Source organism: Peromyscus eremicus, chromosome 1, assembly GCF_949786415.1.
Source record: "Peromyscus eremicus chromosome 1, PerEre_H2_v1, whole genome shotgun sequence".
In the NCBI taxonomy this organism is placed as follows: domain Eukaryota; kingdom Metazoa; phylum Chordata; class Mammalia; order Rodentia; family Cricetidae; genus Peromyscus; species Peromyscus eremicus.
The window spans coordinates 122,926,898-122,946,559 of NC_081416.1; the positions used below are offsets into that span (position 1 = coordinate 122,926,898).

At 44.6% G+C, this 19,662-nt stretch overlaps 1 protein-coding gene and 1 pseudogene across 1 annotated transcript in view; one reads left to right on the top strand and one right to left on the bottom strand.

Moving 5' to 3' along the window:
* Sv2b (synaptic vesicle glycoprotein 2B) overlaps window positions 1-19,662 on the top strand; it is a 202,794-nt gene that overhangs the window by 33,031 nt on the left and 150,101 nt on the right. The window lies entirely within an intron of this gene.
* On the bottom strand, window positions 10,866-11,746 carry LOC131916893 (pre-mRNA-processing factor 17-like; annotated as a pseudogene).

Below are 19,662 nucleotides of genomic sequence, written 5' to 3' on the forward strand. Positions count from 1 at the left end.
TTAGTGAACCGAGGGATGAGATCAGCAAGTCAGGGAAGGGGGTTAAAAGTGGGTTGAACTCATTTGAGAGGTTTGAAACAATTTTCCTGAGAAATGAAACTAGGGACTATATAGGGCCATTGGCAACCAGGATTGGGGTTCAATGATTCAGACATTGGTAGAGGTTGAGCACATGGGTTTGTACTTATACATGTGTTTCTCTCTCTCTCTCTCTCTCTCTCTCTCTCTCTCTCTCTCTCTCTCTCTGGTTTATCTTTTCTGTGAGTGTTTAGCACTCTAGGCAATGGGTAAAAAGGATGTATTAGTTTTTTCTATGATGGAAGATGGAATACTTGACACACAACTTATGGAAGGAAGTATATTATGGCTCATAGTTCAGGTGAAACAGTCTGTCATGTTAGAGAAGGTAGAGCTGTGGTCAGGAGTTACAGCTCCCAGAAGTGTTTCCATGTCTACAGGATCCTCACAGTCAAGAATAAGGCATTGTAGGAACCAAACTCAGCCTATAACTTGTAAGACCTTCCTCCCCTCTACTTCTTCAGACTATGTCCCACATCTTACAGGTTCTACAGCCTCCCCCCAAAGTATCACCGACTAGTGGCCAAGTGTCTAAATTCATGAGCCTGTGTGGATATTTCAGGCTAGATCACAAGGGGTTAGTGGTGTCTAGAAACTGTACCTGCTACTTCTTCGTGGAAAGAAGTCCAATGCGTAGGGAATAGAGAAGACAACTCAAAGATCTGCATTGCCCTCATTGGCTCCTTTAATCCCGTTCCACCCTTCAGGAGAGGTCACATCGACTTTCACATTTACGGGGCAGAGAAACTGAGGTCAAAAGGCTTAGTGCCTTGACTAGCATCACACACGGAGGAAGAGGTGGAGGCAGAGACACACCAGCGTATTTGTAAGAATTAGGATTTTTTTCCCTATATCTCATGCCTACAGTGCAGATCTGGTCTCAGGGCTATTTAGACATTAAAGGACAGCATGGCAGTGTTCCCTTTTGTGTCAGATGAATCAGTGAGGTAAAAGCAAAAAGGAACAAAATAGAGCCACCACCTGTCTGTTCCACTACGTGGAGGTGATACGTGTGGGAACTTTTTCCTTTTTGAGCTGTCTGCTCAAATGCAGAGGAATTGACAAATTCTAATGATAGTCTATTTTGGAGGGAGTGTTAAATTATTCAGAGGCAGGCACAAATAGACTGTCTCCAGCAGCCTTGACTTCCTGCTTGAACTTGCAGATGTCAATTTGTTGAATTTTCTGAGGGTCTACAGATGAGGCTCTGGCCAGGGAGGAGGCAGGCAGCAGGGTTTCCATCCAGAGCCCCGGAAGTGAGTGCTGCGGGATGCTGTCTGCCATCTGTAACTGGAAACCTCCAGCCCCACCCTACCACATTTCTAGTCTCTAAGAGGCAGGGTCACCTGGCATCATTTGGTGTCATGGCAACAAAACCCCCAATTTGGGGCTTCTGGTTGCTGTTGTCATCTTGGCATGGGTGTGAGGGAATCTCCCAGGTGTGTAGACTACAGAAAGCCGGACCTAGGGCAGAGCATTCTCCGGGCTTTGCAAGGCCCACGTGTGCTGGAGGCTATTTACAGCGTACTTAAAAAAGTGAGGCTTACTGAGGAGCTGCAAAATGCATGCCCTCCTATAACTGCCTTTTTCTTGCCATTGCACAGTCTCTGCTTTTCCAGAAACCTTTGTTCTTGAGAGGACATGGCAAAGATTCTGGGTATGCTCAGCATTGTTCTGATTTTTGGCCCTTTCTGTGGACATGCCTTGAGAAGTAGACAGAGCAATAGAACAACTGCAATGCAGAATGGTTTTTTAATTTATGAGCCAAACCAGGGTACCAAAGGGAGTGTCCTTTAATGATGGCTTCATGACACGAGGCTCTGTCCAGAGTAACTTGGGCAGACAAGCACACTTTAAAGAACAGGGCTTCAGAACAGACTGTCTGGATGGTTGATACAAAGACACTGTTTTCTCACTGTGAAGCTGAAACCTGCTTCTAATCGGCAGATTGGCACAGTGTCCGTAATGTGCCAGGCTCAGTTCCTAGGGTGTAGATTGTGATCCTCAACTTGACAGAATGTAGAATCAGCTCAGAGACAAGCCCCAGGGCATGTCTGAGGGAGTCTCTAGATTGGGTTAATTGAGGTAGGAGGATCTGCCTCAAATGTAAAGTAAAGTGAGTGCCAGAGTCTCTCTCTGGCTTTGACTAGGGAAGCAATGTGATTAACTGCCCTCTGCTCTTGCCACTGTGATTTCCTGCTGGGCTGGACCGTGTGCCCATAGGGCAAAAGAAACCAAATACATACATATATATCCTCCATTTCTTTTAAAAACCAAACAAAACCAACAGCAATAACAAAACTTCTTTCTCTGCATCCAGATTCAATTGCACTCCCCTGTTCTGGCTGCCTGTCCTTCTATCATTCTTTCTACTCCAGAAAGGAGTAGATCCTTCTGGATTCCATATAACAGTTTCTCAATTGATTTTAATTTTTTTAAAATTACCTCTCAAGTGATCTTTTTAGACCCCCATCTCTCTGCTAATTGCCATGGTTATCACTAAATTTTAATAGCAGGCTGGGCACAGTTCACGTGCAGGTGACTCCAGGCTACTAGCAAAACCAAGGAGTAAGGATTACTTGAGCTCCGGAGCTCAGGGCCAGCCTGGGCAACATAATGAAACTACAGGAGCTCAGGGCCAGCCTGGGAGAAATAATGAAACCATGCATAAAAAAATTAATATCACAGATATAGCACATGTGTTCATGTGTTGTGTGATTTTAAGGAAGTACAAACCACCGTGATAGCTAGAGTGTTTATTTGAATCTTTCCCCTTGAGGAACTAATTGTCCCCCTGAGAACTGGCTTTTCTCTCCCCAGACGGCATCCTGCTGTGACACTGTGTAGTGTTTAGCACCATCATTTTTCACTCTTCCCACTCAGTCTCAGATGCTCCCACAAGGGGATGTCATGCCTCTTCACTGAAGCTTATCCATATGGTGGGGTGAGGGCAAGCCACATGATCAGTGGCCCCTCTCTAACCCCTGTAGCATCCCTCTGAGAAAATCCTTCCCTGATGAGAAAGTCTAGGCTCCAGGGAGGCTGAGTCACCGGGATCATGCAGGTGAATTGAGGATCACATCTGTGCTATGGAAACGCCACCCTGACTGCTTCTTCATCTGTAAGGCTAGGCAGGGGGCAATGGCGGAAGGCAATGGTCTTTACCAAGCTCCTGCAATTGAGCCTGTTTGCTTAGGTGCTTTGTGTCCTTAACTCTAAATTTGTGCCCTTGCTCTTTGAAGGGAAGGGACGTGGTGGTTTCAGAAACTAGAGGAGTTTGCAGTGGTTCTTTGGTCAAAGTTCATCAAGCCTGCAGCTCACGAGAGAGCTGGGTCATCACCTGGGTCTCCCCCTCCCCAAACTCTTTTCACTCTCCATTTAAGCAGGACTCCCAGGAGATGGACATCCCAAAGGCAGCCTTCTCCATCCCCCCATGTTCATTGTCTCTGGTACGGTTGTAAATGAAGATAAATATAAATCACAATGTTCTGCAAACAATACCCACTTCCACCTTTGCCAATTACTCTGTCCACAGACTCCTGCGTTTCTGGAAATCCCAGGTTCGATGCCCCTGGTCTCTTAAATGCCAAAGAATGATGTGTGGAGATAATCTAGCAGGCTGTCTTTCTGGAAGTCGCACATGGCTTTGGAGTATAAACCTTCCCTATAAGTAGGAACAGACAGGCCTGGCCCGGCAGGCTGCTCGGAGGTTTGATGCAGGGTTAATGCAGCTGACAGCCAGAAAAGGAGTCAGTCTGTGGGTGGCTCACTCTCCAGGGCCCTCTGGTATATTCTTGGGGAGAGAACCTTTATCCATATGTGCTGATCTCAGCTGGCTGAGCACCACTGGGGAGGACACAGCCCTCTGGAATGCTCTGGGGCTGGCGGAGGACCTGCTGTGCAGTGAGGATCTTGGGAGCCATGGTCAGCAAGACCTCCCGTCTTTCATTGACTTAATTTGCTGAACCTTGACCTGAAAGCACGATAGGACCAGGCCTTCTTTCCCCAGAGGTAGGCAAACTGTGGTTTTTATTTCAGCATGCCTGTCTCCTAGGATCACGAATGGCGGCCTCCTTCTCTGGGAGAGACGGGGATAGTGAAGTTGGCTTCCCTGCCAAGCTTGTGAGGCATGGAATGCTGTCACATGGGATCCGGTGGGAAATGATGAACAAAGACCAGCAGCTTTGGCCAGAACCATGAGGGTCTGAGTGGGCTGCCCACTGTTCTCTCAGGCCTTCAGGATACTGACCCTGATTAGGGTTTTGACAGCTTAAGGAGTCGCTGTTTGCTCCTGGATGGCAGTTCCGTCTCCTCAGGTCAGCTAGCAGGGGAAATAGAAGTGCCTGCATGTGACTGTCTTACTTCCTCTTCCTGCTGCTGGGGGAAACACGTAACTTCAGGGAGAAAGGGTTTATTCTGTCTCACTGCTCAAGAGTGTAGTTCAGCACGGTGGGATGGCAGCATGAGTGTGAAGCAGCTGATCACACTGCATTCACGATCAGAAATGGAGAGAATGCATGCAAGCATGCTGCTCAACTCCATTGATTCTCACATACAGTCTAGGATCCCAGCCAGGGAATGGCACCACCTGTGGTGGGTGGGTCTTCCCTCCTCAGTTAATGTAATCAAGATAATTGCCCAGAGGCATGTCCAGAGGTCCTTTCCCCAGGAATTCTGGATTCCTCCAAACCAACAGTTACCGCCAACCACTACAGCGACTTTGCAGGGAGGAATATGGGTGACTCGGGAAAATCATTTACTGAATCTCAGGTTCCTCAGCTAGAAAATCAGAGGGCTATTATTCACGACCTGCAAACCACAGTAATTTGTTTCCTAGTTCTATGAACTCTTTTTAAATTAATTTGTTTTTGTTACTAGTTTTTAAAGTTTCATTACGTTTCTTCTTCTTATTGTTATCATCATCATTTGTGTGTGTGTGTGTGTGTGTGTGTGTGTGTGTGTGTGTGTGTGTGTAAATATGCCACAGCATGAGTGTGGAGATCAGAAGACAACTTCTGGGAGTCGGTTCTGTCCTCCTACCCTATGGGTTCCAGCGATGGAGTTCAGATCCTCAGGTTTGGTAGTACCTGGTAAAGGTTTGGCCTTTACCAGCCAAGCCAACTCTCTGGCCTTTTATTTTTGTTTTTAGAGACAAGGTCTCATGTCACTCAGGCTTACCTCAAACTCCCTACGTAGCCCAAGATGAACCAGTTCTCCCGCTTCTACCGCTCATTGCTGGGATTACAGGTGTACAGCACCATACCTTTTAAGAATATTTTTATAAAAATTTTGAATGTATCAGTGGTGAAGTCCTCCCGAGTCTTGACGACTCATCATTTTGGTTACTAATCTGTGTTGCCTATCAGAATCCACCTAGCTCCAGTGTTTTGAAAAACGGTGATGCTGGATGTGAGATGGCAGATTAGGGTAGCATTTAAGCATTTATAGCTACCACTCATTTTCAACTCAGAGTTAGACTCACAGTGGACAAAACTGTCAGCAAATAACCACCAAGTGGCCGTGTGTCAGGGAAGAGGTAGTGGAGAAACAGTACGGATGCTCACTTTTAGATGCAGAAATCTCACATCTCCGAGTTTGTTCTAAAAGTGCAGTGAAAAATGGTGCGAACACATACATCTACCCAGGTTACAGGACACATCAGCTGTGTGCAAACCCATAGCTAGGTAACAGTACTCGGAATAAAACAACTCACAGCCACTTTGGGAAGGTGCTGGGAACCAACTATTCTGAAAATTAGCAAACAAGGGGCAAATAGCATGTTTTAACTTTGCCTTTCCCATACAGCATACTTTAAGACAACCAAAAAGGGGCAGTTTTTCTTCATATAAATATTCCAGCTAATACATGAAGTAATGAGAATTAGAACTTTGTAGTCTGAATTGCAGAATCTAGGCAGTGATCACCTGGTGTGTGTGTGTGTGTGTGTGTGTGTGTGTGTGTGTGTGTGTGTGTGTGTTCATTCGTGTGCATGCATATGGAGGGCAGAATTGACATTGAATGTCTTCCTTAGTCACTTTCTACCTTAGGTTTTGAGACAGAGTCCCTCACTGAACCTGGACCTCACTGATGGACTTGACTGTCTGGCCAGTAAGCTCTGGGGCTCCACCTCTCCCCAAGCCCCTCAGTGCTGGGGTTATAGAAGCATGTCACTGTACCTGGCTTTTGGTGGGTGCTACGTTTTCAGGTTCAGGTCCCTGTGCTTGTATAGAAAACACTTTACTAACTGAGCCATTTGATCTCTTGAGAAAAATAGGACAAGACTACCTATGAAGTAGTCTTGGCCAAAACCAAAACAGTAACAATAACATTACCCACCCCCATTTTTTTTAAATTTTTTTTTTTATTTTACAAAGCAACCCCTGTTCTCCATCCATTCCCTTCTCCCACTCTTCCCCACCTCCCCTCATCTCACCTCCATCCCCTCCTCACAGAGGGTAAGGCTTCCCCTGGGTGGTCAACACAGGCTGGCATACCAAGTCGGAGCAGGACCAAGGCCCTCCCCTCTGCATCACTGCTGAGTAGGGCATTGCACCACAGGGAATGGGCTCTAAAAAGCCAATTGTGTACCTGGGATAAATTTTGGTCCCATTGCCAGGGGACCCACAAACGCATCAAGCCATGCAACTGTCACCCACATTCAGAGGGCCTAGTGTGGTCCCATGCAGGCTCCCCAGCTATCAGTCCAGAGTCTGTGAGCTCCTACTATTTTGGGTCTCTGTGTTTTTTTTCCCATCATGGTCCTGACTCCCTTTACTCCTATAATACCTCCTCCCTCTCTTCAACTGAACTCCAGGAGCTTGTCAAAGCCCTTGGCTGTGTTACCCCCCATCCCCCATATTAATGTTAACACTAACCCTACTATGACCCCTAATCCTAACTTAACCATAACCTTAACCATAACTGTAATCCACAATACCCTACATCTAAACCAAGTGCCTAATCCCTAACCATAACCCTAATCCCAACCCTAAACCCAATCCTAGCACTAATCCCAACTCTAATCTTAACTGGTGAATCTCATTAAGAACATGTTTCTAATAGGACTTCTGGTGAAGCTAGAAACATTTTGTGTGGGTACGTGCACAGAATACATGGGTAGCCCAGCAGGAATTGCTAGCCTCATATGTGTTGAGCATTTGAAATAAGATTTGTGTCTCTGGGAACCAAGCGTTAAATTGTATTGTTCTTCAGTAATTCAAACTCCAATAGCTGCCTGTGCTATGAGCTACGGCACTGGGCGGCACAGCTCTAGATCTACCCTGCCAATTCACAGGAGACACAGGGGACAGAAAATACATTGAAAGACATCATAAAATTAGCAAGCATATTCCAAGGAAACTGGAACAAACCATCTGGTTTCATTATAAGAAGGACACAGTGACTAGCATGAGGTAGTCTGGGGAGCATCTGAGTCACTAAAGATGAGATGTATTCACCAATGACAAGGTATAGAACTTATTTGGAACCTACTCTGAACAAATAAACAACACCCCATGAAACAATTGTGAAAACTTGGACTCTGTATATTCAATGATGTTACAAAATTATTATTAATTTTTTAGATGTGATAATGATCAGTGGATTATTTTTTTTAAAAGTCCTATTATTGTTGTTGTTATTGAGATAGGGTTTCACTATGTAGCCCTCACTGGCCTAAAACTCTCTGTGTAGACCAGGCTGGCCTCGTTCTCAGAGATCTGTCTGCCTCTTCCTCCTGAGTGCTGGGATTACAGGCCTGTGCCACCATGCTGGGCCTGAGTCTTATTCCTGAGAGCTTGTTTGGAGGTTCTGGAATGGGAGAATAGCTACTCTTGTGTCTTTGTCCTGAGAACATCAACCTCTATCTCCAAGTGTGCAGCATCAAGAGGGATGCACATTGAGTGGTCTGAGAAGGAAACACTGGCCTAGCCAGATAAATAACAGCATCAGCTCTGGGGATTGATGGGGTAACAGTTGCAGCCAAATTGCCCTCAGTTCCACAGTCCTCTTTTTTTTTTTTTAAATAGATAGATACCATTGATCTATTTATAGATAAAAAAAATCACAGGATATTGAGAACTGCTTCAAAATCACTCAGTGGTTATGAGGTTGAAGATTTGGTCAGGGTGCAAATGATACAAGATTGGAATGAGTCAATAATTGTTGGACTGTTTGGAGAATACGTAGAGTTATATTATATTATTCTTAATGTGCTTGGTAGTTTCTGTAATAAAATATGAAGGAAAAAAAAGAGGTAAGGGAGACTTCTAAGGAACCTTTTTCTGATCTCAGATGACAACAGATACCATAGCAACAGCAACAGAAATCACTTCCCTGGAGCTAAAATGAGAGCTGGGCAGTGAGCAGGGAAGAGTGTGCGCTAGTATCCGAAGAAGAAACAGCGCAGGGCCTCCAAAGGGCAAACACTGCTTTCAGTGCCATGGCAAGGATGGAAAACTGTGGACAAGGTCATATCTGGGGAAGGAAGTAGGACTTCCTCATTCTGAGCCAGCTTTGACCCATGTCTTTGACCCTCAAGGAAAGCAAAAGAAGGCTTTTCCTGAAGGAAAGCATCTTCGTTTATAGATGAGGGGTTCCTACAGTTCAGAATGAGACAGATATTTGAGAGTATCAGGAGGACTAGAAGAGTCATGGAAACCAGGCATTTTAGGATGAAGATAATTCATCTGTGTAAACTGATGACAGAAGATACCCATCAAGACTGGTTTAGGGAAATAAATCCCATGAGCTCCCTGCCAAAGGGGAGGTAGGCATATCTGGCCTCGAGATTCTGTCTTCTCTTGTTTCTGCAGTTTGGTGGGATGAGAGCCCACCTTTCACTGGAGTTTGGTCTCAGGGATCTGGGTCAGTGGTTCTACAAGTGTGTCCTAAGAATAATAGCTTAGAACCACCTAGTATGGTGTTTGTTAGAAATTCAAAATTCTAGGCACTACCCTAAACACAGTAAATCAGAAACTGTTTTGGAACAAATGATCCAGGTGATTCTTGAAGCACCAAGCATGAGAACCACAGGTGCAGGATGTAGCTCAAATTCTAATTGGTCTCAATAATTAAAAACCCAGAACCAGATATCAGGGTAAATGCTGAAAGGTCAGAGAGACAAAGGAGCAAGCCACAGCCACCTCTTACCTCCATGACTTCTCAGCCTGAAAGGGGGCCAAGCTCCTGCCTCCTCTTGCCTTATATTCTTCTCTCCACCCAGCCTATTGCTGGGATTAAAGGCATGTGGCTCCCAAGTACTGGGATCAAAGGCATGAGCCTCCACCAAATGGCTCTGTTTCTCCTTTAAACAGATTCAATCTCGTGTAGCCCAGGGTGGCCTTGAACTCCTGATCTTCCTGCTTCCTCCTCCCAAGTGCTGAGATTAAAGGTGTGTGCCAGCACTGCCCAGCCTCTATGGTTAACTAGTGGCTAGCTCTGCCCTCCGATCTTCGGGCAAGTTTGATTTGTTAGAGCACAAACAAAAATCTTTTAGTACATCCAACTGTATCATTCTTTTCCTTCCCTTCCACTCTGGTTGCATTGGTCAGTGTCTGGTACCTTTGTAAGTCATTAGTTACATCATTTCCTCTAGGATCCCATAGCCAATAAGCATGTCTTCTTGACTCCCAAAATGATCCTTTCAGTGACATCTCAGGGATAAATGCAAACTGCCTGCCAACATAACTATTTGTCAAATAGAGCCAGCTGTCATTCTTCATATAAATAACATCTATAAAGAGCAAAATGAAGTTGCCAATGAATTTATATGAGGCAAATTTACAATGCTCTTAACAAAAACCATGGGTCAACTTCATAAGGCCATATATGAAAAGATTATCTATAAGTCAAATGGTCATCCAATACTTTTTAATAATTAAATAGTTAAATATGACATTGGATCAAAAATGATCCCAGATTGTGAAAGGACTAATTCCAATAATCCCGCAGTTTAATGAGGTCATCCCAACCACACGTGATGACCTTGGACGTTTCATGTGGGTGCCAGGCTGCACCTATGCACACTTCATCGTGGGCTTTAAACCGACTGTAGAGCTTGGTGGTCTTCCAGTCTCAAAGGATTTAATTTTCCTTTCCATCTCCCCAAGTCACATAGACTTGAAGTCACATGGTGAGAAGTCTACCTGACAAGCATAGCCTGCTACCATATAGCCCTTGAAATTTTCCTTCTTATTTAATCTGAATCTGTTCTGTACTCCAAAAATTAAGATTTGGTTATCCATTGACTGGCCTGCTAGCCATTTCCCATTGGGAGACAAAGTCACCGCAGGCATTGAGTGCATACTGGACTTTACTATGCACTTAAAATCCACAGGGATATCCCATTCCCAAACTCTTAGGTTCTTATCATCAGATGTGCTCACAGAGCTTCAATTCTCATCGACAAAAACTATAGTATTGACAGCTCCCCAATGCCGATCATATTCCTGAACTGTCTCTCCACTTCGAAAGCCCCACTGCACTATCTTTTTGTCAGACATCCCAGCCACAAAGAGATTTTGTTTGTCTTCATCAGGATTGAACTTGACACAATAGGCTACTTTTCAGTTTCTAAATCTTGATGTACACTGTCCCGTCTTTGTGTCCCAGAATTTCAGGTACCTGTCATAGGCCACACTGAAGAACTGTATTCCTGTAGTGTTGAAGCAGATGTGCCTCACAGCTTTACTGTGACCAATACATGTTCTCAGACAGCGTCAGTCTCTTAATTTTACAGTCCATGGAACCAGACAGCAACCAATGTCCAGAAAGAGGAAACAACCTGATCACACTGACACCCTGTGTGTGTCCAGACCACACATGAATTCGTTTTTTGAGAAGATAACATTTTTCAGGTGGCACAGACGACCGTAGATAAACATCAACATCCTGAGGTGTGTGAAGGCAGGACCTGCCTTGGTAGTGGTACATTTCTTTAATGCTTTTAAGTTTGTCTTCTCCTCTTCAGGTCTCCTCTCTTCCTGTCTGCCTTTTTTCCTGCCTCTTCACTGTGATTTTATCCAACTCTTTTTGTTCTTCTTCTGAAGGTTTGGCTACATCTTTTCATCCACATATTTTGCCCACGGTCCTAAGAAACCATCAATATTAGATGCATCATTTTCTTTGAACTTTTTCCTTTTTTCTGTTTTTCTTCTGACCAGTTTTGAATACAGTTACACCTTGATTCTTTTCAGCTTCTTCCACAGAACTAATATATTTAGCAGACACTTGATGATTATCTAGTGAAGGGTCCAGTGAGTAGTCATATGTGGCAAATGTTCTTCTTTGCTGTTCAAACAGGAGGTCATTGATATGCACTGTCTTGGCATATCCAGAAAGCATATTTCTAGGAGTAGCCATTTGCTGTGTTCTAAAGGGATTTTCTGGTCCAGACTCAGGAGCAAACATGGTCTCATAGGTAGGATTATATTGAACTTCTTTGACAGCAGGGTCAAAGTGAACTCCAGTTTCCAAATCATCCTTAACTGCCACCTTCAGAGCCGAGTCCACTGCCACTGTTGAGAGGGATTGGCTGAAGGCGATTTGGTCAAATGCATGAGAGAGTTGGTGACTGGCGGGGACACGGACTGCCCTTACTGTCAGAGTCCGATTTGAACCCTGAACTTGAACCATATGAAGCAGCTAGAGCTGCAATCCAGGCAGACATGACTGCAACAGATCCCCTCTGCTGTGCTCAGGCCAGGGCAGAAGAAGCAGCAATTTCTAGGTCCTGACAGATTTCCATGAACACGTTATTTACCTTCTTTGATTAAAAAAAATAATTTATAACTTCTTGAAGAAAACCTTAATGATTATTACTATAACTGTACCAGAACTTGAGATTCACAAACATTTATCTAGAGAAGCACAAGGAATTAAAACTACTTATAACTTTCAGGACCTAGTTGAGTGCCAGATGTAGTGTGAATTCTAATTGGTCTTAATAATAAAAACTCAGAGCCAGATATCAGGGTAAATGCTGAAAGATCAGAGAGACAAAGGAGCAAACCACAACCACCTCTAACCTCCATGATTCCTCAGCATGAAAGGGGGCCTGTCTCCTCCCACCTTATATTCCTTTCTCTGCCCAGCCATATCACTTCCTATCTCCACCTCCCTAGTGCTAGGATTAAAGGTGTGTACCTCCCAAGTACTGGAATCAAAGACATGAGGTCCCAAGAGCCTTTACCACCTGGCTCTGTTTCTTTTTTAAACAGATTCAATCTCGTGTAGCCCAGGGTGGCCTTGAACTCCTGATCTTCCTGCTTTTTCCTCTCAAGTGCTGGGATTAAAGGTGTGTGCCAATACTGCCTGGCCTCTATGGTTAACTAGTGGCTAGCTCTGCCCTCCGATCTTTGGACAAGCTTGATTTGTTAGAGCATAGACAAAATATTACCACATCTTCTAATATATCAAACTGTATCATTTGAAAACCTTTCAAGAGCTGAGTTGCAGCCACCACCACCATGGCAGCAAGGTCCCTGGAAGCATTTCTGAACTGATGTTCACCCAGCTTTTGATAAACATTTCCTGACCATTGATATGCTGATGATGGTTTTCTTTTTTTCTTTCTTTCTTTCTTTCTTTCTTTCTTTCTTTCTTTCTTTCTTTCTTTCTTTCTTTCTTTCTTTCTTTTTTTTTCAAGACAGGGTTTCTCTGTGTAGCTTTGGAGCCTGTCCTGGAACTCACTCTGTAGCCCAGGCTGGCCTCGAACTCACGGAGATCTGCCTGCCTCTGCCTCCTGAGTGCTGGGATTAAAGGCGTGCGCCACCACCACCGGTGATAGTTTTCTTAAGGGCAGTTATAGACAGACTTGGGGTGTGGCGGCACCTGCTGCTGATCCCAGAGGCAGAGGCAGGCAGATAGATCTCTGCAGTGAGCTTGAAGCTAGCCTGGTCTACATAGTGGCTACATTGTGTCTAGGTCAGCCAAGGCTGTGTAGTGAGACCCTGTCCTTAGTCCAACTGTCTGGAATTCTTAGTAAATAGGAGAGAGATTTCTCCTCAAAGGAGGCTTTAACTGGGCACATGTCTCTCCTGTGTATTGGTTTATGGAGGTCCTGTGGTTGAGTTCTCACACATTTCTGGCTGGAGCTAGTTCTTTAGCAGGTACTAGCTCATGCCCTGGGTGTCTGTCACCAGCTTGTAATTTAAGGAACAGCTCCTTACGGTCCACTTTCTTTGCCCTTCTACAACAGCATGGAGAAGAGAACTGCTGTCCATCTCTTTCCACACTGGACTTCGTGGACCAATTAGAATTGACTTGGGGGCTTGTACCTGATACGCTTATGCCACAAAAACATCTCCGTCTGCCAAAGGTGTGCTTGTACTTGCCCTCACATGTTTTTGCCGTGCTTCAGCGACCGCTTATCACTTTGTATTAAGCACAATAGGCCGGGTCCCTCATTAATTGTAGCCTTGCTGAGAGTTGACATCTGGAGTGATAGAACTCTGCTTTCTTACGGCCACAGGAACGGTGCAGAATTCCCCGCTGTCTCAGTTGAACATATGCTAACTCTGAGATTAGCCACATTTCCCCCAAGTTCTCTTAAAATAGAACGATTATTGTGAGGGAAGCTGGAAGTGCAGTAAGCTCTAGGGTGGAGTTTGCACCGTGGAATGGCAGAGAATCACACTTTCTTAATGCCCTCATCTGGAACTGCAGGCTGTGGGGACTGGGGAGATGGTTGGGGGGGAGGGGGCAGTGACTCAGTTGGTAAAGTGCTTGCTGTTCAAGCATGAGGCCGTGAGTTGGGATCCAGTATCCACATATAAAACAAAGAAACCCAAACTCAAACAAACAAACAAAAACTAGGGTGTCACTGTGCACCTAACCCCAGCATTAGGGTGGCGGTGGAGACAGGTGGAACTCTGAAGCTCATTGTCCAAGCAGCCTAGTTAAACAGATGAGTTTGAGGTTCAGTGAGAGAGTCTGTCTCAAAAGCTAAAGATAGAGAGTGATCAAGGAAGAATGCCCAGCATTGACCTCTGGTCTTCACACAGATGTGCATAACATGCACCTATATACATGTGTGTACTTACATGAATAAGTACATACACACTTACACTCCCTCAGACTACTTGCAACCTTCAGCAAGACCTGTGCTGAGGCATGAGAAACTCCAGTTTTGGTAGGATCCTGGTGTGTAGCCCAAGTGGAGCTGTTGTTGCCAAATTCTGGTTGTTGGCAGCCAGGGCTAGATGTTTTTCCTGATCTTCAGCTGATGTCACCCAAGGTCTATTGTGTGCTGTTGTTCAGGAAGACCTGGACTTTTCAGGAGCTCATGGCAGTGTAGTGTGCTGTTCCAACCTAGTCCTGATCCACGTGACAGGAGAGTCTGTCAGGTGGCCTCATGAAGAGAGCAGATAGGCCCTGCTTTGAAGGTTGGCTTTGCCACTTACCACTGTGGAGACAATGACAAAATGGCCAAATCCTGTGAGCCTCGTTTAGCTTATTAGAACAACAGTAGGAATACCAACCACCTCCGGGGCCTTTGGTGATGAGGGGATGGGAGAACGTGAGTAACACACTTAGCTTGTTCCCTGGCAAGGTATGTGCTCAATACCCAGTGCACGCTACAGCATTATTTCTTTTCCAAAGGGTTCCATTGTTGAGTAGAACTTTCTGGACTTGAGTCACACTTTGACATCTTATTTTTCTGCTTAGAGAATGTGATGGTTAATATTGTCAGCTTGACAGGACCAAGAGTTGCCCGGGAGACAAACCTCTGAGCATGTCTTCGAGGGAGTTTCTAGACTGAGTTCACTGAAACATCTTGCATGTGGGTAGCACTGTGTCATGGTCTGGGAGTCTGGACTGAATGAGGGAGCTGAGCAACAGCATTCATCTCTGCTTCCTGACTGTGGACCCAAAGTGACCAGCTGCCTTCTGCTTCTGTTACCATGTCTTCCCTGCCATGATGGACCGTACTTTCACACCCAAGAGCCCAAAGGAATATTTCTCTCCTTAAACTACCTTTGACAGGTATTTTTGTCACAGTAATGAGAGAAGTAGCTAAGACAGGGATTTATAGCACATCACATTGGGAGATGAAAGTGGTATCCTCAAACGTTTATGTTTGAAAGAGTGTTACCCTTTAACAGACATTGGCGGCGAAGCACGTAGGGTCCCACAATGCCCATGCAAGGGTCCTTCAGCATTCAAGAGAAGAGGCATAATACAGAGCAACAAAGAAATGCCAGGTGGCTTTTGCAGGAATACAGTACAGGCTGGATGTTAGTGGGACCCCGGAGCTCTATGGGTATGTCTACATGCGTTCATTTGACACAACATGGAAGACCTGAGAGTTTTCCTTCTTCACGGGTGCTTTCAGAGGTCCTCTCCTGACTTCTCACTTCTGCTGATTCCCCCCTGCTATGATCGCTGCTGTAAGAATCTTCTTGCCCACAGTACGGCCGTCCTGGTTCCCCACTTCCTTCTCTTACGCCAAGTGTGTCCAGTCCACTCCAAATGCAGAACGGTTTCTTCTGCCTTTCCTCTTTGTTATTGTTTTTGCTAACTCTTGTTCTCGGATATCTGTTGCTCTGAGTGACATTCCGAAATCTTCTCCAGGGAAAAACAGAAGAACTTCTTGATAGAAACGATGTTGCTTGCTCTTAAAATGCTATTTTTTTCTCATCTCCCTCCAAGCTTAATATTTAAGTAATGAGATGCTGAATAAATATAGGGATGATAATGTGGGTGGAGGTGTTAGTATCAGAGAGAAACAAACTGGGTCCAAGATTTTGATAGTTGACAGAATCTCGTGAAAAATTTACAGTAGAGAAAAGGCGAAAGGAAGGGGAAGGAGAGCTAACATTTATTGAGTGACAATGTCTCATATTATCACAATGTGTGTGTGTGTGCATGCACGCACAACATGCTAGGGTGTATGTGTGGGGATCAGAGGACAATTTGTGGGAGTCGAGCTTATAACAAGCCTTCTTACCTTCTGCTGAACCATCCCATAGTCCCCAAGTTGGTTTTAACCCCAAATTTCCATTAAACTAAAGTCCAGAGGTAGAAAATTATCCAAGGCAAGAAATGAATGATTTGGGACCCAACCCAGTGTGAATTAAAACCCAAGTTCTTTGTTATGCTTATTCACTTAATGTTTCCACTATGGAAGACAGTAAGTTCCATTTATTTTAGATTAATTGATTTCATTATTTTATATGTATGTGTACCACATTCATGCCTGGTGCCTGCAGAGGTCAAAAGAGGGCATCAGATCTCCTGGAACTAGAGTTCCAGATGGTTGTGAGCTGCCATATGGGTGCTGGAAATCAAACCCAGGTCTTTGGCAAGAACAAGTGCTTTTAACTGCTTGCCAACTCTCCAGCCATCGGTAAGTTCCTTTTAAAAATGAATTTAGTTCAGTTCTCATTTGTATCTATTTATAAAATCAGGTGAGAGTTTTTAAAAGGGGCTCTCCCCATCAGACTCACCCAGGGAAGATGTATTCAAAATCAGACTCCACGAAGCTTCCAAACTGACTGTAACACATCCCAAGGTTTGGGGACAACTGGACAGGTGGTGGGAGAAAGTTTGTGGATTTTATCTTCTATGATCCTGCAAAGCACAACATTCTAGTCACGTGAGAAAGGATAATTGTCAAACACTTCTTCTATTTCGTTCTTGGGGAAGAAAGACTACTGAGCTATCTTTAGAGTATCAGACTTATGCATGGTCTTTGCAATGGAGGAAATGTAGTTTTCTCCAGCAGTGCTTCTGAGTGACTGCAGGAGACCGAACACATTTTACTTTGAAGACATTGGCTAATGCTCAGACACGGGCAGGAGCTACCGAGAAAGACCAAGGATGAGATTTAGTTGATGTCGTATTTATTTTAAGAAACTGAAAGGTAAACCTCAGGGCTGCTGTGTTTCAGGAGTACAGCATGCTTCAATATGCTGTTTCTTGGTATACTTAAAGCAGAGGGGAAAAAAATCTTCACAGGGATGCTAGTGGTGAGTACACACTGCCTGGCTTTGCAGGAGACTCTTTTTCTTATCTCTTTGGCTCTTCAGTTGATCTGTTCCCTGACTTTTCTTGAGAAAGATCCTCTGTATCCCATGCTGGTCTTTCAACTGGCTGTGCAGCTGAGGTGATGCTAAACTCCTGATCCTCCTGTCTCTATTTCCCAAGCGATGGGATTCTGTGCATGGGCTACTGTGACCTGCCTCTGTGTGTGTGTGTGTGTGTGTGTGTGTGTGTGTGTGTGTGTGTGTGTGTGTGTGTGTGTTGTATGTGTGTATGTATGGTTGTTGTTGCTGTTGCTGTTTTTTTTGTAAAGCATTGGCTTAGATTAGTCTCCTCTAAATAGAAGGATGCTAGTAATAAATAATGAAAACATTTAAATGCCAGGAAAATGACATGCAGTTTTCCTTCCTCCTTGATATAAACTTTCTTAATAATTGATGGGTACTTCTTTCTAGTGGCCCAGGGCCTTTCCTTAAAGAGAGATATGCCACAGGCGATGCCTAGAGAGACTTTCTGGGTTGGTGGCAAGGTCTGAGATGTTGACTTGTCAAACTTTCTGCTTTCCAGAAAAGAGGCAGCTCACAGACAAGGACATACATTTCTCATCTTGGAATGTAGAGTTGAGCCTTCTTTGGCTGCAGGCCCGTTCCCCCCCTCTTTTTTTCTCCTTTAAACTAGGAAGGCACTATAATTAACTCTAGCTTGTTTCTAATGGGATAATTAATATGTGCCTATAGGAGATTACTGTGTCTCCTTAAGGTATGATGAATAGGACTGGTTTCCGTGGAAGCTACTTAGAACTCTAGCAGATGTAGCAATTGGCTCCGGAGAACATTCACACTGAATGGCAAGACATAACTAATTCTTCCTGGCAAGCTTCAGCGGGGAGCAGGGATTAAAGTACAGAGTCATTCTCAGACTCGTGCTAGGCTTGTTCTTTGTGGGCCTAGAGGATGGTGAGCAAAGGGGAAGCCACCCACGCACCAAAATCAGTCAGATGTGGATCTGAATGTCAATCTGTCATGACTGCAGGATTATTGGTGAGGCACTTGACCTCTGAGTCTTCTCTGCTCATCAGTAAATGTGTCATAGAACTACATCTTTGGTCTGAATCATCTCATTTGATGTCTGGGAAGCTTCTGAGATTCATAACTCAATCCATGAGTATACATGAGTCTACAAGTTGGTTATCAGCCATTGTCCCAGTTAGTTAGATGGTGAACTCTCTTCTATCCAGGTCTCCAAATGCTTAAGTGAAGCTAGTATTGAGCTGTGAATGAGTTTTTGTGCCTGTCCTGGATCTCACTCTGTAGACCAGGCTGGCCTCGAACTCACAGAGATCCACCTGGCTCTGCCTCCCAAGTGCTGGGATTAAAGGCGTGCACCACCACCGCCTGGCTGTGGATGAGTTTTTAGTCTTATGCTTTAAAGGAGCTTAGACCTACCACCTAGACTTCCTTACCATCTTAACAGAGGGTTGGCCTTGTCAGTCCTTCTCAGGTTACCACTGAGAATTGAGCTGTCGCTTGCTGCACGGTCCTTCTGGTCTTGGCATCCCCTGCAGCTAGCTCCTGGAGAGGTGAAGGAGAAGTGAATCACCTTAGAGATGTGCTGGCTCCAGACCTTGCTTCTGCTCTTCTTCCCTAGCACAGGGGAATCTCTATGTATTCTGAGTGACGTCACCTCTTTCCTTCTATCCTTAAGACACTCAGTTCATGCTCAGAATCTCTTTCTAGCAGGCCTTGGGCTTCTGGAACACACACGTAAAAAAAAAAAAAAAAAGTGTTCTCTGTCCTTGGCCTGAAACCCCTCTGGATATCGTCGGGCAGATTTTCATACTTGTTTGAATAGGGGAAAGGAAAGCTAAAATATTGTAGACACAGTGCTTTAGAGGAAATAATTAGACTGGGCTTAGTAAGTATGCTTAACGCTTCAGGGTCATTGATTCCCTATGGTTGTAAGGCAATGAGCAGGTATTGCCACCCTGTTTGAGATGGAGAGAAGGTTGGAACAATAGAATCTTATTCTTTCTTTCTTTTCATTTTCTTATTAACAAGGGTTTAAAAAGCGTATTCAAGCACCTTCCATCCAGTGTGGTTCTTCTGTGTCTCATTCTCCAAATGTCTATAGCTACCTTGTACTCCACAGGAAGCTGGCATGAAAAGATGGCAAGGGAGAGGTGGTTGGGAACACAGGTGGTCAGGCTGCCAAGTCTGGGGTCCTCTGAGGCAGACCTTGAGACAAAGGTTCAAGTGCAAGGCGTTTGTTTGGGTGGTAAAGAGACCCTGGGAGAGAGGGGAAGTGAGACAGCAGAAGAAGCTGGAGGTATTGGTCTGGGTTCTCTGGAGTGATGGGACTGCTGGGAAGTGTGTGTGTACATATGATGTTGTTCTCTGTATACACAGATATATACTTACATTATATATGTGTGTGTGCCTGTTATAGTGTTGGCCTCTGTATACATAGACATATACTTACATTATACATGTGTGTGTGCCTATGTTATAGTGTTGGCCTCTGTATACACAGATATATACTTACATTATATATGTGTGTGTGCCTATGTTATAGTGTTGGTCTCTGTATACACAGATATATACT